The following is a 21,108-nucleotide window of genomic DNA, read 5'->3' as shown; positions in this document are numbered from 1 at the left end:
ACAAAATATTGATTAAGGGGTTCGATATACCTGTTTCCCCCAAATATTGATTGAGGAGTGCGACATATCAGCTTCCTCAAAATAATAATTAAGGGCTTTGATATACCTGCTTCCACCAAATATTGATTGAGGCCTGCGATATACCTGCTTCCACAAAATACTGATTAAGGGGTTTGATATACCTGCTTCCACAAAATACTTATTGAGGGCTGCGATATACCTTCTTCCACAAAATACTAATTAAGTGGTTCAATATACCTGTTTCCACCAAATATTAATTGAGGGCTGTGATATACCTGCTTCCACAAAATACCGATTAAGGGATTCGATATACCTGTTTCTACCAAATATTGATTGAGGCATGCAAGATACCTGCTTCTACCAAATATTAATTAAGGGGTTTGATATACCTACTTCCACAAAATAGTGATTGAGGCCTGCAATTTTCCTGCTTTCACAAAATATTGATTAAGAGGTTTGATATACCTGCTGCCACAAAATACTGATTGAGGGTTGCAATATTCTTGCTTTCACAAAATACTGATTAAAGGGTTTGATATACCTGTTTTCACAAAATACTGATTGAGGGGTGTGATATACCTGCTTCCACAGAATTTTGATTAAGGGATTTGATATACCTGCTTCCACCAAATATTGATTGAGGCCTGCGATATACTTGCTTCCACAAATTATTGATTAAGGGGTTTGATATACCTGCTTCTACAAAATACTGATTGAGGGCTGCGATATTCCTGCTTCCACAAAATACTGATTAAGGGGTTCGATATAGGCGACATTCTCCTAGGCGATAAGCAGGAGCCAGGGCGCTCCACCGCTTCCAATTTAGTGCAATTTGGTGTTTTGTTAGGTAGCAGAATGGCCTTTGGACCTTTTGTACCCCCTCAAGCACCTCACCTATATGTGAGAATAATAGATTTTGCGTAATCTTGATAAATGTATTTGTTCTGCCGACATTAACATTGATATCTGCCCAGTATTACTGAATCACCATGCATGTTATCATTTGAACGAACCAGCACTTGTGCATGTGTTCCAGTCAGTGTGTCTGTGGCAGGTAAGTGTGTTACTGGTTTCACTTACCTGCCATCTCCTTATAGCTGTATGTGATCCCCTCTCCTTGCAGCTTGGCCTCAGATAGAGACTCCTGTTCCTCCATGACTGGGATGAACAGGTTGTCTCTCCCCTGCTCCTAAGTGAGGGGTTACCAGGGCGACTTAGGGTTTCTAGGAATCCTGAGTATGAGTTGTCCTACCATCGGGGTCCGCTCATACAGTGAGGAGTCAGGGAGAGGATTAGGGACGCGGTAGGAGGTGACCTGCTCCCTTATTACTCCTTTTGGCCAGGCTGATCCCCTTTACCCTTTGACACCGCACGGTGGGGTGTTTCCCCCACTCCCCGTCGTGACAATTCCTGCTTCCAGAAAATACTGATTAAATTGTTTGATATACCTGTTTCCACCAAATATTGATTGAGGCCTACGAGATTCTTTCTTTTATACAATACTGATTAAGGGGTACAATATACCTGCTTCCACCAATTATTGATAGAGTTCTGCGATATACCTGCTTTCACAAAATACTGATTAAAGTGTTTGATATACCTGTTTTCACAAAATACTGATTGAGGGGTGTGATATACCTGCTTCCACAAATTATTGATTAAGGGGTTTGATATACATGCTTCTACAAAATACTGATTGAGGGCTGCGATATTCCTGCTTCCACAAAATACTGATTAAGGGGTTCGATATAGGCGACATTCTCCTAGGCGATAAGCAGGAGCCAGGGCGCTCCACCACTTCCAATTTAGTGCAATTTGGTGTTTTATTAGGTAGCAGAATGGCCTTTGGACCTTTTGTACCCCCTCAAGCACCTCACCTATATGTGAAAATAATAGATTTTGCGTAATCTTGATAAATGTATTTGTTCTGCCGACATTAACATTGATATCTGCCCAGTATTACTGAATCACCATGCATGTTATCATTTGAACGAAAGCTGAACAGGTGTAAATATCCCACATTTTCCAAGAAATGCTTATCTTTTCATGAAATTCACAGTTCAGCTTGTATCATTGACTAAACCGCATAAATGAAATTGCTTAGAATTACAGACAGTACATTATATTACTGTACAAGTATTTGGTTTTGTCATATAGTTTAATGTCCTCATGTTAAATAAAACAAGCAATTTCTATTTTACATCAACTCATGATTTATAGAAATGATGACGAGAATGATAATTTAGCCACATCCCAATAGTTTAATGGTCTATGAGTAAGTCCCTATAGAATCAGTCTGACCTCCCTCACGAAAGGAAACGTATAGGGGATTCCTAAAGAAACAATCATTGAACAAGATGAATGAAGCTTCCCATGCCTATTATCATTCAGAGACCTAGAAAGGGGACTTTAAAAATTCAGCACTGCATTCTTCCCTTGATGTTTTCCATGATCTATTACAACATTATGTGGCAGATAAATTAATCATTAAAATCGTTGTAAAGTCTTTACAAATAATAACCAGGTGTACTTTGATTATCTTTGATCTCTGGGATAAAATTTATCTCTGTCACTAAATACAGTATAGAAAAATACAGCATGTGATTTACCACATGACCAGTGGTTAGAGAAAGTTCACACAAGGGGTTATGTTCATAGTTGGATAGTTGTAAAGTGTAGTAGATGTTAATTCTTTTTTTCTGTGAAAGCTGTTAATTCCTCCCAGCATTCAACTGTGCTGAAGGTTGGAATCGAGTGGTACAGGCAATCTTGCATCTCATTATTCCTATCTCCTACACTAGATATTCAGGTAGTACAAGACTGCAGTTATATTTTGTTTATTTATGTATATAAGGCTCACATATTCTGAAGGGATATACAGATATTGTCAATCACTGTTCTTATTTAGGCTCTCAATCTAAGTTCTGAATTAAGGAGATTGCTCCAAGACAAATATTATACATTTTCCCAACCACCACCTGAATCTAAATACTTTTGGATTTGCATGTAATTACAAATTTTGTATAGCCACCAAGTTAGTTAATAAAATGTATCTGTACAGCGCCACCTGCTGTTTGTTCTTTTCTTTATTTCTCTGTCCACCTTGCTGGGGTGGCGACATATGCTCAGTCCTGTCCTTCAGTTGCCACCAGCCTTATCTTCTGTTAGAATCTGGCATTTAACCCCTTAAGGACCGGGCTCATTTTCACCTTAAGGACCAGGCCATTTTTTGCAAATCTGACCAGTGTCACTTTAAGTGCTCATAACTTTAAAACGCTTTGACTTATCCAGGCCATTCTGAGATTGTTTTTTCGTCACATATTGTACTTCATGACACTGGTAAAATGAAGTCAAAAAATTTTTTTTTTTGCACCAAAAAATACCTAATTTACCAGAAATTTGAAAAAAATTAGCAAATTTCAAAGTTTCAGTTTCTCTACTTCTGTAATACATAGTAATACCCCCAAAAATTGTGATGACTTTACATTCCCCATATGTCTACTTCATGTTTGAATTGTTTTGGGAATGATATTTTATTTTTTGGGGATGTTATAAGGCTTAGAAGTTTAGAAGCAAATCTTGAAATTTTTCAGAAATTTACAAAAACTCAATTTTTAGGGACCAGTTCAGGTCTGAAGTCACTTTGCGAGGCTTACATAATAGAAACCACCCAAAAATGACCCATCTAAGAAACTACACCCCTCAAGGAATTCAAAACTGATTTTGCATACATTGTTAACCCTTTAGGTGCGCCGTTTGGTTTTTGGAAGGCTGATTTTTATGGACTGTTTTTTTGACACCATGTCCCATTTGAAGCCTCCCTGATGCACCCCTAGAGGAGAAACTCCCTAAAAGTGACCCCATCTAAGAAACTACACCCCTCAAGGTATTCAAAACTGATTTTACATACGTCGTTAACCCTTTAGGTGTTGCACAAGAGTTATTGGCAAATGGGGATGAAATTTGAGAATTTCATTTTTTTGCCTAATTTTCAATTTTAACCCATTTTTTCCACTAACAAAGCAAGGGTTAACAGCCAAACAAGATTGTATCTTTATTGCCCTGACTCTGCCGTTTACAGAAACACCCCATATGTGGCCGTAAACTACTGTACGGCCACACAGTAGGGCGTAGAGTGAAAGGTGCGCCGTTTGGTTTTTGGAAGGCAGGTTTTGCTGGACTGGTTTTTTGACACCATGTCCCATTTGAAGCCCCCCTGATGCACCCCTAGATTAGAAATTCCATAAAAGTGACCCCATCTAAGAAACTACACCCCTCAAGCTATTCAAAACTGATTTTGCAAACTTTGTTAAACCTTTAGGTGTTGCACAAGATTTAATGGAAAATAGAGACACAATTTCAAAATTTCAAATTTTTGGCAGATTTTCCATTTTTATATATTTTTTTCCAGTTACAAAGCAAGGGTTAACAGCCAAGCAAAACTCAATATTTATGGCCCTGATTCTGTAGTTTACAGAAACACCCCATATGTGGCCATAAACTACTGTAGGGGCACACGGCAGGGCGCAGAAGGAAAGGAATGCCATACGGTTTTTGGAAGGCAGATTTTGCTGGACTGTTTTTTTGACACCATGTCCCATTTGAAGCCCCCCTGATGCACCCCTAGAGTAGAAACTCCAAAAAAGTGACTCCATTTTAGAAACTACGGGATAGGGTGGCAGTTTTGTTGGTACTAGTTTAGGGTACATATGATTTTTGGTTGCTCTATATTACACTTTTTGTGCAGCAAGGTAACAAGAAATAGCTTTTTTGGCACGTTTTTTTTTTTTGTTATTTACAACATTCATCTGACAGGTTTTATCATGTGGTAATTTTATAGAGCAGGTTGTCACGGACGCAGCGATACCTAATATGTATGCAATTTTTTTTATTTATGTAAGTTTTATACAATAACTTCATTTTTAAAACCAAAAAAATGTTTTAGTGTCTCCATAGTCTAAGAGCCATAGTTTATTCAGTTTTTGGGCGATTATCTTGAGTAGGGTCTCATTTTTTGCGGGAGGAGATGACGGTTTGATTGGCACTATTTTGGGGTGCATATGACTTTTTGATCGCTCGCTATTACACTTTTTGTGACGTAAGATGGCAAAAAAATGGCTTTTTTTACACCGTTTTTGTTTTTATTTTTTTACGGTGGTCATCTGAGGGGTTAGGTCATGTGATATTTTTATAGAGCCGGTCGGTCGATACGGACGCGGCGATACCTAATATGTATACTTTTTATTTTATTTATGTAAGTTTTACACAATGATTTCATTTTTGAAACCAAAAAATTCATGTTTTAGTGTTTCCATAGTCTAAGAGCCATAGTTTTTTTTAGTTTTTGGGCGATTATCTTGGGTAGGGTATGATTTTTTGCGGGATGAGATGACTGTTTGATTGGTACTATTTTGGCGTACATGCAACTTTTTTGATCACTTTTATTACCTTTTTTGGGAAGTAAGGTGGGCAAAATTTCAATTTTCTCATAGTTTTTATTTTTTTATTTTTATGGCGTTCACCGTGCGGGGAAAGTAACATGACCGTTTTATAGATCAGGTCGTTACGGACGCGGCGATACCTAATATGTGTAGTGTATTTTATTTTTTTAATTTTTATTCAGTGATAAATGTTTTTTTTTTTTTTATCTTAACTTTTTTCACTTTTTTTTTACATTTTTGTGACCCAGACCCACTTGGTTCTTGAAGATCCAGTGGGTCTGATGTCTGTATAATACAGTACAGTACAATATATATTGTTCTGTACTGTATTTTACTTACACTGAACAGATCTGTGCTTTTAGCACAGATCTGTTCAGCACCATGGACAGCAGGACGCCTGAGCAGGCGTCCTGTTGCCATGGGAACCTTCCCCGTCTGCCACAACTTCGCAGACGGGGAAGGGTAAGCACAGGGCTGAGGGGGGCTCTCTGGGGGCTCTCTCCCTCTCCATCGGGGGGCTGCAAAGGCACAGCAGCCCCCCGATGGAGAGGGAGGGAGCTCCCAGACCGATGACAGTTAACTTTTTCCATACAGCGGTCCGTACGGACCGCGGTATGGAAAGGGTTAAACGGCTGACATCTTCACAGATGTCAGACGTTTATACCAGGGTGCCAGCAATGTGCTGGCACCCTGGTATACCCACTAGAAGCCAACGATCGTTCATGGGGAGGCGGGCGGAGGATCGCGATCCTGCCTGCCGCACCGCCCGCCTCCCGCAACGCCCCCACCGCATGCGACACCCCCCCCGCACCACCCTCCGGCATAAAATCGTGCAGGGGTGCAGGGGGGGTGAAAAATATTGATTTTAGCCACTCTAAAGTTTCTGATCCCCGCGGTCAGGGCCCGCGGGGATCAGAAACTGCAAAAAGCGCAGCAAACCGCAGGTCTGAATTGACCTGCGGTTTGCTGCGATCGCCGATACGGGGGGGTCAAATGACCCCCCCCTGCATTGTTACGGGATGCCGGCTGAATGATTTCAGCCGAAATCCCGTTCCAATTAACCCCTGGGGCGCCGGAATACAGATTTTAAGTCAGGACGTACCGGTACGTCCTCGGTCCTTAAGGACTCGGGAAATAGGGCGTACCGGTACGTCCTGGGTTTTTAAGGGGTTAAAGGGAGAGAGTTGCAGCAGAAAGGACATGCCACCTGAGAAATGACAAACATGTCCCTAGAAATAAATCTGGCAGGGCAACTGGAGAAATGAATGAGGGGAGCTCTGGATCTATTTGAGTATTTGAGGTACACAGTTGATTCTAGCTTTTTTAGAAAAATATGACAATCATAAAATAGAACCTTTAACCTATCTGTATATTTTTGGAATGTGGGAGGAAATGGGAGTACTTGGAAGAAACTCATGCAGACAGAGGGAAAACATACAAACTCCATCTCCAGATTCATATCTAGGACCACAGCACTGCAAGGGTAACAATGCTAACTAGAGAGAAGTTTTCAAAAATTTTATTTGCCAGTTTTCGCCAGGAAATTTGATTTGCTATGAATTAATTAGTCACAAATCACTATAAATACCCAGGTCACTCTGCCTAATCATATTCTTCCCACTTGGTGGACCAATCTCAGTGTGAAGGCTTGGAAGTTAACCCTTTCCTGACCACCAACAGTAAATTTACATTGGCAGGTGGACATTTAAAAATGGTGCCATAGCCACCCGGTGTCTGCTGTTTTAAAGAGCAGACACCAGGCCCTAATGTCTGTGACCAGTGGTAAAGCTGGTCGTGGATTTTTAACCCTTCAGATGCCGTGGTCATCCAGGTGTGGTTCAGCTCCCCCCAGCAGGGATTGGGGGAGACGGAGCATGTATGCAGCAGCTTCTGTCCTCCTGTGTGATAGTACCAGATATAGTACACAGAATTGAAGTGGGAAAACCTTCCTCAAAGCAATAAAATTGAGGGAACCACAACAGGGATGACCATAATCCCATGTGGATCCCTGCATAAGGTCTGGGAACCTTCCCTACTATGAACCTAGTGGTATTTTGCTTTTAAAAATATTAGGGTTAAGACAAGATGGCAGAACATGGTGGATGGATCAAACATGGCTGCTGGATTATTGTAGAAACACTGTCCCTAGTGCATGAGCACTTGCCACTAGTGATGGATGAACATAGGCTGGGACCGTTCGCTAACGGTAACAAATGTTTGCGAACAGCAAGTTCGCGGCGGGCCCCATTCACTTTAATGGCAGGCGAACCTGAAAAACCTTCAGCTCATATTTGCAGCCACCAAATACTTAATAGAAGCGCACAAATAGTCCCACAACATGGACAGTGACTAGAGGGGAATCAATGACAAAAATTCCAACAAAAAATATGTATCTTAATCAGGGGACATTTTTATGCGTCTTAAAGGGAAATTCTCTGAAATGTGCCCTGTTGGAGCCTAGAAAATTTATATTTTAGGCCACGGGAGTACGGGCCTTAAAAATGAGGCATTGACCTGACATAAAAGAAATTCTGATTATGTGGCTCAAGGTACAATATGCAATCAATGGATAAAATTTTTACTGTAGGCCACTGGACTACAGGCCCCAAACACTAGGCATTCACCAGACAGAAAAGATCAAGGGATTATGTGGCCGGAGTTATATTACACGGTCAATGGATATCAATTTTACTTCAGGCCAGTACAAATACAGGTCAAATACATATGTTTAAAAGAACTAAAAATATAAAATTGGATTAAAAACATGGCTAACGAAATCCCTCCTCTTGAAAAAAAACCTTTATGATAATAGTTGAAATTCGATAACACGTGGTCGTCACTGGTGTTAAATTCCTCCGAGGCCCCAACAATTATGCATTCCGCGGACAGAAAAGAACAAGTAAGTATATGGCTGGAGGTAGATTACACGGTCATTGGATATCAATTTTACAGCAGGTCAGTGGACTAAAGGCCCCAAAAATGATGCATTCAGCGTACAGAAAAGAAAAAGTAAGTATGTGGTTGGAGGTAGATTACACGGTCATTGTATATCAATTTTACAGCAGGCCAGGTGACTACAGGCCCCATAAATTATGCATTCAGCGTACAGAAAAGAACAAGTAAGTATGTGGCTGGAGGTAGATTACACGGTCATTGGACATCAATTTTACAGCAGGCAAGTGGACTACAGGCACCAAAAATTATGCATTCAGCGTACAGAAAAGAACAAGTGATTATGTGGCTGGAGGTCTACTAGTTGGTCAATGAATATAAATTTTACTGAAGTCCAGTACAAATACAGGTCAAATACATATGTTTAAAAGAACTAAAAATATAAAATTGGATTAAAAACGAAATCCCCCCTCTTGAAAAAACACCTAATGATAATAGTTGAAACACATGGTCGTCACAGGTGTTGAATTCCTCCGAGGCCCAAAACATTAGGCATTCAACGGACAGAAAAGGCCTTTTATGCCGTTATATTTACCTAAGACAGGGACCATTATTTGTTCTAAGTGGTAGCGGATATTTGTGGGCTGTCATGAGGAAATTAAATTAAATGTGGGCGACTTGTCACATGTGTTGAATTCCTCCAAGATCCATGCATGTCATTAATTTTTAGAAATGTGAGGTAGTCCACAATGTTGTGAGCTAGGCGATTGCGCTTATCGGTCACAATCCCTTCTGCGGCGCTGAACGTCCTCTCGGACAAGACACTGGATGAGTGGCAAGCCAAGAGTTCCATGGAAAATTGTGCCAGCTCTGGCCACAGGTCAAGCCTGCACACCCAGTACTCCAGGGGTTCCTCGCTTCTCAGAGCGTCCACATCGGCTGTTAACACGAAGTAGTCGGACACCGGTCGGTCTAGGCGTTCCCTAAGGCTAGATCCGGAGGGCGGCTGTCGATGGGTTGGCTGCAAGAATGATCTCATATCCGAAGTGACCAACAAGTGTTGCATTCTGACAGCCCCTTGTGATGCTGGTAACATGTCCGCCATTTTGTGTTTGTACCGGGGTCTAAGTAGTTGCCATCCAGTACCTTGCCCTTTATGCTTTTTATACGGGGGTCCCTCTTCAAACACTGGACCATGAAGGCCCCCATTTGCACTAAACTGGAATCAGTGAAGTGGCCTGGCTCCTGCTCATCGTCCAGGATAATGTTGGTGCAGACAGTACTCAAGTGAGGCACTTTATAGTATAGCGTGTCTTTAAGCTACAGTATACACCATCTGAATCATGCAAGATATAATATGACCTAGTGTCCTGAATACACATAAGAAACAATATGCACTGTGAAGGTGCAAAAGACTCACCGATGATGTTTGGGACCTGAGTGCCTGGGATGGCGTTACCCCGACGTGCCTTCATCTGGATGACGGATCTTGCATGATTCAGATGGTATATAATGTAGCTTAAAGACACGCTATACTATAAAGTGCCTCATTTGAGTACTGTCTGCACCGAGGGCAGTATTACCATCTGTTATTTCTCCCCTATTTACTGTTCACTAGGACTCACCTTTTACAAATGATTATAATATATGTTACTGATGTATTACTGATCTTATACATATGTATTTGGAGTCAGTGCTATGTGTGGCCGGGATGGTGTTTTTTGCTCTTTACCCTCCTTTTTAATGGTAATATATCAATTATTTATTATGTAACAATAAATAATTTTTTCTTAAATTGGATGTTTATGAGCTTCAGTTCTCTTAGTTTTTTCCCTGATTAGTGAGCGCTTCCAGTTACATGTATATTAAGTAGTTTGTTCACATAGCCGCACTACTTTAGTGTGCACCTGCTTGGATTTGTTTGTTTTTCAATTAGCAGCCACTGGCGCGGTGAATAAAAACCAAGCTCCCAGAACCTGTCTTGCCGCAGAGTTCATACAGGTAGTCTTTAACTGCACGTTTCTGCTGTAGCAGCCTATCAAGCATATACAAGGTGGAGTTCCAGCGCGTCGGGCAGTCACAAATCAGACGTCTGACGGGCAGGTGGTGTCGCCGCTGAACGTCAGCAAGGCGAGCCATGGCCATGTAAGATTTTCTAAAATGGCCAGAGATTTTCCTTGCCTGCCGCAAGACGACCTGGAACCCGGGGTATTTGGCAACAAATCGCTGCACGACTAAGTTCAGGACGTGTGCCATGCACGGCACGTGTGTCATTTTGCCCTGTTTCAGCATGCTCAGCAGAATTGGCACCGTTGTCGCACACCACTTTGCCAACTGTCAAATTGAGCGGAATTTGCCACTGATTGGCCTGTGACAGCAATGCTGAAAGGAGTGCAGGACCGTTGTGGCTCTTGGCTTCAAGGCACAACAGCCGCAGCACAGCATGGCAACGTCTCACCTGGCACGTCGAATAGGTTCTGGGGAGCTTGGGGGACGCAAGTCCGAGGAGGAGACGGAGGATGGAGTAGGAGGAGGAGAAGAAGAAGCAGGCCTGCATGCAATCCGTGGCGGTAACAACAAATCCACATGGGTGCTACGGGTTGCATGCTTGACGGCCGTCAGATGGTTCACCCAGTGGACAGTAAAAGTTATGTACCTTCCCTGCCAGTGTTTGCTAGACAACGTGTCTGTGGTCAGATGTATCTTGGCACAGACATTGTGTGCCAGAGATAAATTCACTTGCCGCTGAACGTGGCCATATAGCTCCGGGATGCCCTTCTGGGAGAAATATTTCCTTCCGGGAATCTTCCATTGCGGTGTGCCAATGGCCACAAATTTTCTAAAGGCCTCCGAGTCCACCAGTTTATATGGCAGTAGTTGGCGAGCTAGCAGTTCCGACAAGCCAGCGGTCAGCTGTTGGGCAAGAGGGTTATCCGGCGTTATCATCTTTTTACGCTTGAACATTTGGGCTACGGAAGCCTGCCTTTTGCCAGATGAACGCGATGATGGCACCGTGGAAGGTGGAGTGGAGGACAAATGGGAGGAGAGAGGAGAAGGAGAAGAGGCGAGACGTGGAGCACCAGGAGTGTGGCTTTGTGGGTTCTGATGGTGTTGATCCCACTGGGCTCGGAGAAGGGATGCTAGGTGCCTTATTTAGGTGGTCGTCCGTAGGTTAGTGTTGTGCTTACTGCAACTTATGCAGTGACAGCACAGGCTGAAGATGGCAACATTGTTGTCAGCAGCTAAGACGTTAAAAAAAGCCCACACTGCGGAGCCATGTGACGGAGTCCTGGGAGTGCAAGATGTGACCGTGTATGGTGGATGACTCGCTCCAGATACATTTGCAGTCTGCTTTTTTCCTCCTGTGCACTGTGAGTTCTGCTTGCTTCTCCTCATTCTCCTCCCTATCTGCAGCTCCGTCTCTCCCTCTGAATCCCCCTCCTCTTCCTCTCTTGTGAGGTGCCACGTGATGTCCATCGACACGTCATCATCGTCACCTTCACCACCACTTACATTTGAGATCTCTGAGTAGGCAGCAACAGTGGGGACCACCCTCCTTGGGCTGATCTGGGTACAGTCGTCAGACCACTGGGTGGTGGCCGTTGCTACCTTCTCATCCGATGACTTGGTAAAGTCTGGGAATGGATGGGAAAATAATTCCTCTGACTTGAGTGGAGGAGCTTTGGTGATGGTGGTGGTGGTGATGTTTTTGGTAGTGCACATAGCAGAGAGTGAGGAGGGTGCAGATACAGAAGATGAGGAGGTTGCAGAAACAGAAGGCTAAGTGAGCCACTCCAAAAACTCTGGTGCATCCTTTGACGTAAACGCAGGCACCTTCTCCAACTTCCCACTTAGGCCCCGGAACGGCTTGCTTCTTCCTCTGCCTGTCATATTTAAAAGGACCCTGTGCCAAAGTCCCTAAAGAAGAGCAGTATTTGTGAAAGCAGGTATATCACAGGCCTCAATCAGTATTTGGTGGAAGCCGGTGTATCGCACCCCTATATCAGTATTTTGTGGAAGCAGATATATAGAACCTCTTAATCAGTATTTTGTAGAAGCAGGTATATAGAACCTCTTAATCAGTATCTTGTAGAAGCAGGTATATCGCACCCCTCAATCAGAATTTTTTGGAAACAGGTATATAGAACACCTAAATCAGTATTTGTTGGAAGCAGGTATATCGCACCCTTTAATCTGTTTTTTGTGGAAGCCTATGTATCACAGGCCTCAATCAATATTTGGTGGAAGCAGGTATATTGGGCGTACCGCGACTTATGCGTTGACAGCACAGGCTGCAGATGGCAACACTATTGTTAGCAGCGGACATGTTAAAAAAAAGCCCACATTGCAGAGTCAAGTGACAGCGTCCTTGAAGCGCCAGATGTGACTGTTCGTGGTGGATGGCTCGTTCCAGATACATTAGCAGTCTGCTTTTTGCCTTCTGTGCACTGTAAGTTCTGCCTGCTTCTCCTCCTTTTCCTCCTTTTCCTCCCTATCTGCTGCTCCAACTCTCCCTCGGAACTACCCTCCTCTTCCTCTCTTGTGGGTACCGACGTGACGTCCATTGACATCGTCACCTTCACCACCACTGACATTAGAGATATCGGAGTAGGCGGTAACAGCGGGGACCACCCTCCTTGGGCTGATCTGGGTACTGTCGTCAGACTACTGGGTGGCGACGGTTTATACGTCCTCTTCCTGATCCGATGCCAAGAATGGCTGCGCATCGGTAAGGTCTTGGAATGGATGGAAAATAATTCCTCTGACCTTAGCGGAGGGGATATGGTGGTGGTGTCTTTGGGGGTGCACACAACAGAGAGTGAAGAGGGTGCAGATAGAGAGAATGAGGAGGGTGCAGAAGCGGAAGGGTGAGTGAGCCACTTAACCAAGTCTGGTGCGTCCTTTAAAGTACCGTATTTTTCGCTTTATAAGACGCACTTTTTTTCCCCCAAAAGAGGGGGGGGGGAAATGACAGTGCGTCTTATAAAACGATGGTTGACTTTTTTTCAGGGCTGACACTGATGTATCGCTGGCCGCTATGCTGCACAGTGTGGCCGGCGATACATCAGTCACAGTGAGGGGGAGGGAGGAGGGGTGCAGTCACTGTAGTACACCGGGCCCCGCACACAGAAGTCTCTTTGTATGTAAACTCTTTCATTAATCCTTTATACCGTAAATCGCTCTCCTTTTGATAAACTTTACTAGCCTAATCGCCTGCATCAGTACTCACTATGAATGTAGCGTGCGGTCCGGCCGGCGTGTGACTGACGTCACGCTCCTCCCACTTCATTAATGAAGCAGGAGCAGGATGAAGTCATGCGCCGGAGGGACCGCACACTACATTCATAGTGAGTACTGATGCAGGCGATTAGGCTAGTAAAGTTTATTAAAAGGAGAGAGATTTACGGTATAAAGGATTAATGAAAGATTTTACATACAAAGAGACTTCTGTGCGCGGGGCCCGGTTTACTACAGTGACTGCACCGGGCCCCGCTGTGAGTTGCCTCCAGCCCCTCCTCCCTCCCCGCACTGTGACTGATGTATCGCCGGGCACACTGTGCAGCATAGCGGCCGGCGATATATCAGTGTCAGCTAGTTTATCAAAAGGAGAGCGATTGATTCAGGATTAAAGAAATATTTTACATACAAAGAATAAAGTACTGTAATGCTGTGAAACATAGGGCCATGAGGGGGACCAGCATAAGATGCTGTATGTTTGTCACCCACACATATAGCATCTTATGCTGCCCCCCCTCATGGCCCTATGTTTCACAGCACACATCCCCCATAACAGTGCATCATCCATAGATCCCCCCCATAACAGTGTATTATCCACAGATTCCCCCCCCATAACAGTGCATCATCCATAGATCCCCCCATAACAGTGCATCATCCATAGATCCCCCCATAACAGTGCATCATCCATAGATCCCCCCATAACAGTGTGTCATCCACAGATCCCCCCATAACAGTGCGTCATCCACAGAGCCCCATAACAGTGTCATCCCCAGAACATTAGTTCAAAATCCACCAAAAGCACACCTTTTGGTTCAAAATATTTTTTTTCTTATTTTCCTCCTCAAAAACCTAGGTGCGTCTTATAGTCAGGTCCGTCTTATAAAGCGAAAAATATGGTATTCTAACGCACTTTCTGCAACTTAGGCTCCGGCCTGGTGTACCTGCCTGACCCCTACCACCCCTGCGAAATAGGCAGCCTCTTCCTCTGCCTATTATTTTTAAAATGACCCTGTGAAAAAAGTCCCTATAGAAGAGCAGTATTTGTGGAAGAAGGTATATCACACCTCTGCCTCAATCACTTTTTTTGGGGGGGAACTGGTATATCACACCAGTAGAAATTATTTATTCCAATAGCGTTTGGCACTCTGTGTAGCTGTGGTAACACAGCAAAACTGCAAACAAATGCTGCACTACCTAAATGCACTATATAAAAAGTATATTATTTGTATATAACAGCCCTGCTTCAATCAGTTTTTTTGGGTGGCAACTGGTATATCACACCAGTAGAAATTATTTGCTCCAAAAGCGTTTGTCACTCTGTGTAGCATCAGTAACGCAGCAAAACCGCAAACAAATGCTGCACTACCAAAATGCACTAAAACCGCAGCCCTCAATCAGTATTTGGTTGAAGAAGGTATATAGCAATAGCACCCCTCAATCAGTATTTTGTTAAAGAAGGTATATGGCACCCCTCAGTCAGTAATTGGCAGAAACAGGTATATAGCAACCCTCAATTAGTATTTGGTGGAAACAGGTAAATGGCACCCCTTAGTCAGTATTTTGTGTATTGTCCTCAATCAGTATTTGGTGAAAGAAGGTATATAGCAATAGCACCCCTCAATAAGTATTTATCGGAAACAGGTATATAGCACCCTTCAATCAGTATTTGGCAGAAACAGGTATATAGCACCCCTCAAACAGTATATCCTCCTGATGCTTCTGCTGCCGACACCTCCACACTCTTTCATTGTGCCACTCTGTGGTCTCCTCATGCTGCTTCCACCTCACCATTATGTCATAGGTCCACTCTGTGGACTTCTCATGTTGTTCCCACCCTTCCCCACTTCATGACTGGTCCACACAGAAGACATGCAAATATTCAATTCACGTGTCATCTCTGTTTTAGATCCAGTCCTGTTTTTTTTGGCATTAGCAATACTGATGGATTACTGACCAAATGCTGACCGAGTGAAGGCAAATGCTCAACAGACAGGATCAGTTTTTTGAGGGGTTATTGTTGTGACGGATCAGAGGAAGGGCAAAAATAATCAGTGACGTCAACATAAACTTACTGCTGACACCCTTTCCACTCTGTCAGGGGGGCTCTACTTTTATAAGCATTTAATAGAACAGGTTCTGTAGACATCTATGTGGAATCAGCTGACGAGGGTGTAAAAGGAGTGCACTTCTTCTTGACTCTAACATCTACCTGTAAGGCTGAGTTGATACTTGAGTTATTTGGTCAGTTTTGGCCCCGTGACTGCCCAAATAAGTGAAGTGTGCAGTGATTCTAAGAGCGACACCTGACATGTGCTTTTCATACAGTATTGTTTCACTACCACAGCAGACTCCCTAGGAGTTACTGCAAAGCACAGTGTTCTACACCCCTATAAAGACTCTCTGCAGCCTGGAAATAGCCATTTTTTATGTGATTCGAGGCAAATAAATTCGTATCAAAGCAAATTTTTCCTAAAAATTTGGCAATCAGGCCGAATCGAATTTTTGAAAAATTCGCTCATCTCTAATTGTGAGCAATCTTTATAATCTCTAGATACACACATTTGTCTTGATCTGTTAATCCATTAATGTGTTAGATTTAGCTAATATTATTGTGTAAACTTTTGAATGGTATTGACCTGCATAGCATTCTGTCTGAACTCTTAGACCATAAATTATATTTCATGTAGAAAGGGATGTAAATGAGCTTTTAACAAGCTCTGCCTCTGATGTAAGGCAACTATCCTATAAGTCAATGTTTAACCCATTAAGTAGACCTTGAGACTACCGAACTTTAAGATTTTGGGACCCCGGACCCGAACCTGAACATTTCTGTAAAAGTTCGGGTTCGGGTTCGGTGTTCGGCGCTTTCTTGGCGCTTTTTGAAAGGCTGCACAGCAGCCAATCAATAAGCGTCATACTACTTGCCCCAAGAGGCCATCACAGCCATGCCTACTCATAGCATGGCTGTGATTGGCCAGAGCAGCATGTGACCCAGGCTCTATATAAGCTTGAGTCACGTAGCGCTGCACGTCATTCTGCTGATACAAGTGTAGGGAGAGGATGCTGCTGGACTTGTGATTTCAGGGAGAGCATAGGAGAGAATCTAACTCAGCGATCTACAGACAAATAGTTGTGTGGGTGCAGGGCACTATCGTTTTACCCTGCCCTGAGCTGATTGACCAAAAAATACAAACTTTTAGAATTCTGTTAGTTAGGTGGGTGGCAGCGGCGGCCATTTTATGCATGCTCAGTGCACCAGCACTGCATCTGAGCTTTTGAGACATTGCAAATCACCATTTTTCGGGGGCAAACTACAACATCTGTATTAGTCAGTGTGCAATTTAAGGTAGAAATGCACCCATCATTTTCTGGGGTTTGAAAAACACATTTTTTTTTCTTCAAAAAACTGTATTTTCCAGATCTGCAAGTGTTAAATTCAAGTTTAATATCTACAGTTTTCATATTCTGTTAGCAAAAAAAGACTTTTTTGGCAATCTACAACATCTGTATTAGTCAGTGTGCAATTTAAGGTAGAAATACACCCATCATTTTCTGGGGTTTGAAAAACACACATTTTTGTTTTAAAAAAAAACTGTATTTTCCAGATCTGCAAGTGTTAAATTCAAGTTTAATATCTACAGCTTTCATATTCTGTTAGCAAAAAATGACTTTTTTGGCAATCTACAACATCTGTATTAGTCAGTGTGCAATTTAAGGTAGAAATACACCCATCATTTTCTGGGGGTTTGAAAAACACACTCTTGACAAAAAACACTATTTTCAGGCCTTGCAGCATCAGTACGTGTGAAATTACAGGCTTATATACTGCTGTCAAATTCAGTTTTTAAACAAACACTCATTTGGGCACAAAAAATTTAGTTGGCAGCCTTTGATGCAGATGTCATTGTGAGATACACCCTTGAAACATTTGGGTTACATTCAGAGATTTTAACCCCTTAGTGACCACCCATACATGTTTTTACGGCGGTCACTAAGGGGCCTTGGGCTGGAGCGCCGCCTTTTTACGGCGGCACTTCAGACCAAGTTAGCGCTAAAATCAATCGCTGTATCTCCGTGGCGGCGGCGGCCCGGCGCATGCGCAGACTTAAAGCCGGCCGCCGCAGCTGACTGTAAGGTCTCTCTCCTCAGGAGAGGAGAGAGAAGTTCAAATTATGCCCCGATCGGGTCCCCCAGCACCCCGATCGGGGCAATATGGCCCTCAGATATATTTCAATAAAGTTATTAGGGCGCCCCCCCATTTAATAAAAAAAAATGGCGCAGACATGCACACTGGTTACTGTGCTGAAGATCTGCCTTCAGCACAGTAACTATCAGGGACCAATAATAATGGTCCCTGATCATGTGGTCTCCATGATAAACCTATCATGGAGATCACCTCCATTATATTTACAAAACAGAGCCAGGACAGGGGCTGTGCTTCTCTCTCCCCTCAGCGCAGTTGTTATGTAAGGAGAGAGAGATCAGACTTCTGTCCTGGCTCTGTGAATACATACTGTGAAAAAAAAATGATAAAAAATCAAATTATAAACTGTCCGTCAGTAACTGGCGGTCAGTGGGTGTCCGTGATTAGGCGTCCGTCATTAGACGTCTATTAGTTACAGTCAATTATCTTTATTAGGGACCCTGTGTCCGTCTGTTACTGGCGGTCAGTGGGTGTCAGTCAGTCGGTGGGTGTCAAGTGAGTTGTTGGGTGTCATTCCGTCAGTCGGTGGGTGTCACTCCGTCAGTGGGTGTCAGTCAGTCGGTGGGTGTCAGTCATTTTTAGGGACGGTCAGTTATTTTAATTTCTTTCTGAGCTGTACAGAAAAAAAAAATGGCTCGGAGATTGTTAAGTGCGGAGCAGGCATATGAATTTCTCTGCTCTGACCACTCTGAATCTGGCACCGCTACAGAGGCGGAAATATTTTCAGATAGCGGGGACTCATATTCCATCCCCAGACCCCATAGCCCTATGGTGGTAGAAGTCACCATCTCCTCTCATTCTCCACCCAGCGGTCCCGTCCTTTCTGCTACGTGGGTTCCTGCCACTTCATTTTCCCCTCAAGTACCCCAATTTTTATCCACTCCCCAAATGAATGTGGATGTCGGCAATTTTACCCCTTATGATTTTTTTCATTTATTTGTGGATGATAACGTCCTTGAGTTAATTGTGCAGCAAACTAATTTGTACGCCACACAGTTTGCTGTACAAAAGCACACGTCTATTTATGTAAGACGTGGACCCCTACAGGTGTATGTAGTGTACGGGGACTGTAATACCCGTCACTACCAAAGTGTCACTTGGTGTGCTGTCGTCCCTCCTTAGTTATGGAGAAGTTGGTATATGTCAGTTTTATAAAATGTCATGTAATGCAATGCTATGTGTTTCCCTATTGCTGTGAAACTTGCATGTACAGGCCTGCAGGGGTGTCATTCCAGCTTCTAGTCACTAGAGGGAGCTAGAGAGCCCTAGTTTATATAAGGCCCAGTCAGGGAAGCAAAAGTCAGTCTAGTGGAGAGCTCAGAAGTTTCTAGAGCCTCAGGAAGCAGCTGAGAGAGACAGAGGCAAAGTGCAGAGAAGCAAGAGGTACTAAAAATAACAGAGGAGGTACTTTCTAAAGCTATAGCCAAGGATATAAAGCCAGAACTAGGTTATTGGGCCTTGGTGAAGAATTGCTATATTCCAGGATCAGACAGAAATAGAGTGCAAGCTCCTGTACTGCAAGTCCTGTGTTCAACACTCTGTAATCACCTTGCTAAATCTGTAATTGCCTGCATCAACCGTATTGCAAAATCGACTGTATGCCAAGGAACTGCGATTCCAATATTGTCTCTGCATGAAAACTACTAAAGTTGGAGTTCTGTTTTAATACCACGTGTTCCTCAATTTATTCCTGCTATCCGCAAACGGCGTGCCACCGTTTAATTGGCACTGGCGTCACGAACATTTTCTACCATCACCTGCCCTTGCAGAGAGTCAGCCGTCTCAGGTTAGTGTCATTGCACTACTACACCCAGAAATTCCATTACACACAACTTGAGTACGCTGCATGTCCCTGAAATAAAAATTTTTTTGGGGCTTACCCTGGACATGGGCATTGTAAAAAAAAACTCTGTCCGATCCTATTGGGCTGCGAGTACTGTCCACTCAACCCCTGTGTTTGCAGCAGTTATGTCCCGGTACCGCTATGAAGTCCTAATGCGGTTCATGCATTTTTCTGACAATTCCCAAGTCCCCCCCAGACTCCCAACTTAACCCCCCAGGCTGCCCCGAAAATATTGGAACATCAGGCAAAATTGTGTGGGATTTATTGGCGCCATTCCTGCACAAAGGGTACCATGTGTACACGGATCATTTTTATACCAGTATACCCCTTTATAAATCCCTCCATGCTGCAAACACAGGGGCTTGTGGGACAGTCCTCAAAAATAGAGTGTGATACCCACAACCGCTGGTCTCCAAACGTTTGGAGAAAGGAACATCCTTCACCCTCGCAAGTGACCAGCTGCTTGCTGTGAAGTGGAAGGACTGGAGGGATGTCTACATGCTGACCTTCTTGCATGCAGACACCACAGTGGCAGTTAGGGAGAGGGGGGCTACGGCGGACAAGCACAAACCAGTTTGTGTGACAGACTACAATAAATTTATGGGAGGTGTAGACCTCTCGGACCAGGTAGCAATCTACCTCATCCAGATTGCTACCTACAATAGTTTTATTTTATTTAAAAAGTCCCAGGGAAACCTCAACTTCCTCGAGTACCAGGAGAAGGTGATTGAGAGTCTCCTGTTTGAGTCCCCCGCACCTAGGCAAGCCTTCGAATCGGAGGACGTTCAAAGGCTTTCAGAACGCCATTTCCCTCACCCCGTCCCTGCCACTACCAGCAAACATTATCCACAGAAAAGATGCCGGGTGTGTAGCAAACATGGAAGGAGGAGGGACACCCGGATTTACTGCTCCAGTTGCCCATCACAACCATACGGTTGCGAATTATTAATTTTATTTAATACCAAAAAGAACGGGGGGGGGGGGGGGGGGGTTCAGGAATTCAATTTATTCTCTTTTTCTGTTTAATTTGTGGGCTTTCCATGGAGGGAGGGATCCCTTTGGGATGGGTCGTGGAGCCAATTTTTTTTTCTCCAGACATTGGAATAAATTTTACCTTTTCTGATTTGTTTCCTTACATTTTGGAGTGTACATCTTCATTGTCATGTGCTCTGTAGAAAAAAATCTGTCTTTAAATTGACACTTTTGTGTAAAAAATGAAATATTTTTTTTTTCACCTTCTTAGCATTAATTTCTAAAAAAACTAGGGGGTCTAAATGCTCACTACACCCCTAGATGAATACCTTAGGGGGTCTAGTTTTCAAAATGGGGTCCATTATGGGGGTTTTCTATTGTTTTGGCAGCTCAACACCATTACATGTGTGCAATGGGGCCTGAACCATTTTCAAGCAAATTTTGTGTTCTGAAAACAACTGGGTGTTCCTTTATGTTTGGGCCCTGCCGTTTGTCAA

This window comes from Bufo bufo, chromosome 4 (genome assembly GCF_905171765.1).
Source record: "Bufo bufo chromosome 4, aBufBuf1.1, whole genome shotgun sequence".
NCBI lineage: Eukaryota > Metazoa > Chordata > Amphibia > Anura > Bufonidae > Bufo > Bufo bufo.
The sequence above is the reverse complement of the archived record's forward strand: the minus strand, read 5'-3'. Positions refer to the sequence as shown.